Genomic DNA, 5,000 nt, shown 5'->3' with positions numbered 1-5,000 from the left:
GTACAACTAGAACTTACTGCTACACGAAAGTTATCAATCCAGAACAGAATGGCTTTAGATCTTTTATTTGCCTCCCAGGGTGGGACTTGCAAAGTTATTGGTAAGGAATGTTGTGTGTATGTTCCTGATGCAACCAGTTCTGTTGACGATCTGAGTAAAGTGGTGTCAGAGTCGGATGTAGATATTCACTCAAACCAAGGTTTCTTTTCAGTTTCAGTAGAACAACGCTTAGAGGACCTTTTAAGCTCCCTAGGAGGGTGGACCAGAAATATTCTCCTCATTTTTGGTGTTATTGCCATACTGCTAGTATGTCTGTTTAGCTCGGTGTATTGCTGCTGTAACTGCTTGCCTATGATTTGTAGGCTCACTACGCGTCGCAAAAAGGTAGTGAAGCCCCCTCAAATGTACATGTCCGCAGATGCTGATGACACAATTAATTGAGACTTTATGTATCTTTTCATTTGTCCACTCATGGCTGACCAAACCTGGATGGCCAAAAAAGTCTTTTTGGCATCGGAGATGGAATTTTCCATGAAAACTCAGTGGTTTCCACAGAGATTGGCAAAAAATTGTGGTTTTACACTGAGTAAATATGGTTTTTTGCCTCTCCCCGGTAGTGTGACAATATTTTAATGAAGCCCTCTTTTGTAAATATATTTTGTTCAAGTTCTTTGGGTTTTTTTTGTGATATTCAAGTCAATTAGACTGGAAAAGGGGGAATGAAAGCAATTGAGTCGAAACCCCCAAAGGTGTTTCAGAGTGTTTCATCTCTTTTCTTTTGGTATGCGAGTACCATCTGTGGTTGATAGCTATCTTAAGCCTGTCTGCCCCTCATACAAATGCTAAGAACCTTTTGGCCACTTTGAATGTTAATTCTCATCTCTAGGGGGGGCAGACTGCCAGTCTACCACCCCCAGGTGAGGACCCATACAGTGTATTTCGCATATATCCTCCTGTTGTGCTGTATCCATTTCTGTAACTCCCAATTTGTTGAATATTCATTTTAGGGCTGTCCCATGGGGAACTGCCCCTCTGGCCCCAGACTGTATATATTTTTGTATACTTCTTGTGTAAGTTAGAAATATTTGCTGAACTGCTTGTGACGCTGTGTTTCTCCATTGATGCATCAGTGCAAGAATTAAAGCCTGGATTCTGTTTGTTGTCCTTACACCAAGTCTCCCGTAGTCTACTTTTGGTAAAAATTACCATCAGATTATATCTGCTATGTGTAATATGTGTGTTTTTATTGTGTGTATTTATTCTCATTATGGTTGTGTGCCCCCCTTTATTTTCAGTAGCCTGTAGCCTGTGTTGAATGTAAAGCGCCTTCATTTAGAAAAAAAAACTGAATTAGCTCCATAAAGAAGCATCATCTGCTTTTGTGATGGCAAAACACTGCGTAGACACACATTGGCCTTTTTCTGTGTGTGTTTGCTGTTCTCCGTTGTGGTACCCAAGTGGTGGAATGGTCTCCCAGAGGCAGCAAGATTAAGCACATCTCTTGCAGCCTTCAAGAAACAACTAAAGACCTTCCTCTTTCAAGAGGAGCTACTAAACTAATGCTTGAGCTGGCCTTGACATGATGTTTACTTTAGTTTAGTCTAGTTTAGTTTAGTTTGAGTGTGTGTGTGCGTGTGTGTATGTGTTTGTGTGTGTGCTGTGTGTGTACTCCTTATTAATAAAAATAAAAAAAACTAACCCCTCTTTGCAACTGTACTTGTTGTTCTGTATTTTTCCTGTGCACTTTGTATTTGCTTGTGATGTTGGCTTGATTATGTCCTCTTTTGAAAGTCGCTTTGGTTATAAAGCGTCTGCCAAATGCAATGTAATGTATTGTAATAATGTAATGTAATGTTTGCCTGTGTGTGTCATCACTGAGCAGATGTTGCCACATTTAAGCAGTGACACGTTGACAAAGGCAGACCTCAATGTCTCTCTTTGTATTCCCTCTTTCACTGTTTTGTGTATATACACTCACCGACCACTTTATGTACACCTTGCTAATACTGATTTGGACCCCATTTTGCCTTCAAAGCTGCCTTGATTGCATGCAGAAATACTCGGATAGGATTTGGCATTGCAGTGATGCTCATTCGGTAGTAAGGGGCCGAAAGTGCGTCATGAAAACATTCCCGACACCATTACACCACCATTATAACCTGTTCGTACAAAACAGGGTTGATCCATGATTTCATGGTGTTGACACCAAATTCTGACCCTATCCATGTGTTGCAGCATGAGAATTGAGACATCAGTGTTTCAAGAAGGAGGCCGCACCTTGCATAGTAGTGTTACTCGTTACTCGTTACTCTTGTTGCACACTGAAGAAGGCACACGCCGAAACGCGTCTGAGCATTAAAAAACACTACTATGCAAGGTGCTGCCTCCTTCTTGAAACATTGAATTTGAAATTTGGGCCAGCACCCTCAGAGACTTAAATAATTAAGAGTGACGCCTGCTCTGAGAAGAAAATTGCTGTATCAGTTTCCTGTTCTTAGCTGCCAGGAATGGCACCCCAGTGTGTTCTTCTGTTTCTATAGCCTATCCGCCTCAGCTGTCAATGTGCTGTGCGTTCAGTGATGCTCTTCTGCAAAGCTCTGTCATAGCTAGTGGTTACTTGAGTTACTGTTAACTTTCTATCAGCTCAACTATAGCAAATATAGCAATATAGCACATTATATAAAGAGTTGTAAAGCATATTAATTCAGTATCTGACCAATGGGATTTTTACTGTAACCACCCACTGGATTTGCCAGGTTCTTTTGACTGCTGAGAGTGTTCACCTGTAGATTATTATCTCTGGCAACCCCAGCAACTAAATATTTGTGATGATTCATTGCAGCTCAGTGAGGAGTCTGAGTAATAAATATCCAGTATATATCCCTGGTGTTTTATTGGAAAGAGAAGAGGAGGGTGATAAAGGAGTGATGCTTATGTGAAGGGAATTGTTGAAGGGATGGGTAGTTGGAAAGACCTGTGGAATACTTACAACAAACGAGTAGCTACTAAATCTACAGTTGGATAGAGGTAAGGGCTCGGTGCTGACGTTCGTGTGTGTGTGTGTGTGTGTGTGTGTGTGTGTGTGTGTGTGTGTGTGTGTGTGTGTGTGTGTGTGTGTGTGTGTGTGTGTGTGTGTGTGTGTGTGTGTGCGCGTGCGTGCGTGTGTGCGTGCGTGCGTGTACACTAATGTTGATAACAGCTGCACATACCGGTGCGAGGGAGGCAAAGGGACATTAACATCAATTTGAAGAGATACAAGCTGCTGTGTTTGGCCAGCACAGCGTTAACAAGCTGGCCAAGTAATGAGGTTCCTCCACTGCTCTGCTTTTTTCCTTCCCTAAAAGTCTGCCAACAGTGTGCTGTGCAAATAGCCACACTTTATCAATTGACATTGTTTCTTGTCCTCTTTGGGGGAGAGTGCAGCAATTAACAGAGGGGCAGCACATTTGGCCCAGTATGTAGCTTGAAGTCTTCACCAATTTTCTTACCTTTTCTTTTCTAGGGGATAAGACCAATTAAAGAGCAACCCCTCCGTTCTCCATATTTACAGCCTACTTTGAAATTAGCCAAAGATAATCAATCATGATCAATAGTGCTTTTGTTTTTCTTTTTGGTGGGGACAAGAATTAAAAGGACCATCACAGTTGGTTCAGTGTGTACTGTTTTTCCCCCAACGTTTAGCCAAAATTAATCAATCATGATCAGTCATACTTTTGTTTTTCTTTTTGGTGGGGACAAGAATTAAAAGGACCATCAGTTGGTTCAGTGTTTACCGTTTTTCTACCCCAAATACTATACCAGCAGTTTATAAAGACCAATGCATGGGGGAGCATTGACATTGGTCCCACAATAAGGTCGTTCATCATGGCGTTTTTTCAACCAGGCAGCAAATTTGCTAGTCAGTGAGCATGCTCACTGTGTCCGCGTGAAGCATCCTGGTCAGAATTTCCGTTCACGACGCAGTTTAAGGGAGTGACCTCTGCGCGGCAGTTGTGTCACATGGCGTTAAACCATCGCGGGAGCAAAAGTTTTGTCAAGCAGCCACGCAGTACCACAAGAGCAACTGCTGGGCAGGAGACCTCCTCCATGCCGTCAGTAATCTGCTGTGATTGGCATTCATCAATCTGACGTGAATTGCAGGTGTAGCCCACATGCTTGTGAGGCAGCTCACTCGCTGCTCCAAGTAGGAAGCAGCGTTTTTTTATGTCTTGGGATATCACGTTAGAAAAAACTGTCCAACTTGTTTGCCAAGCATTCAACTCCACCTTTATTAGACTAAGCAGATCTCGTGTTGATCAAGCATTTTTATGCTTGGTTGTGACCGTGCCTAATGTCTTTTTCAATTAGCAGCAGTTTATCCATGGACTGTTTTTTTTCCTTCTCATCTCTCTTTTTGTTGAGTTTATCAGCAATGAACAGGATATCACGGTTGACTCACTATGCCTACTCCACTTAGAAGCAGTTTGTCCCCCAGCCCCATTGTTTTTTGTTTGTTTATTTGTTTTTTTTTATTACTGGTTCGAAAAATAAAGGGAAAGCAGTGTGGTGGATATGCCTGAAATGTCTGCCTGAAAGATAGGCACATAATGCTGGACAGATCCAAGATGAAACCGATCCAAAACGCATCATGGAAGCAATCCAAAACGGTGGCATGCTAGGTCATGGCAGCCATTTTAGGGCAATGAGGGATAAACAAAGCAAGTAAACAAGCAAGAAGACACACACAGGCAATGAGCCAAACAAAAGCAAACAGCAGCGGCAGCGGATGAGGTTCTCCAATTAGGTGTGGAGAAATGGTAAGCACTTCCAATGATGCCCAGGGGAACATATGTCTCAAGGGTCATTTGTGGCCCTTGAGGCCGTTTTATCCGGCCCCCGATGTAATTTTAATGTTATGCAGCTTCACATAAAATGTGACATATTTTGTAATGGGATCTTAGAAAAAACATTTGCCATACAATTAAGTTATATCCAGGGGACCTAGAGGAGGTGGGGTCTGT

This window comes from Engraulis encrasicolus, chromosome 1 (genome assembly GCF_034702125.1).
Source record: "Engraulis encrasicolus isolate BLACKSEA-1 chromosome 1, IST_EnEncr_1.0, whole genome shotgun sequence".
Lineage (NCBI taxonomy): Eukaryota > Metazoa > Chordata > Actinopteri > Clupeiformes > Engraulidae > Engraulis > Engraulis encrasicolus.
This window is presented reverse-complemented; position numbering follows the sequence as displayed.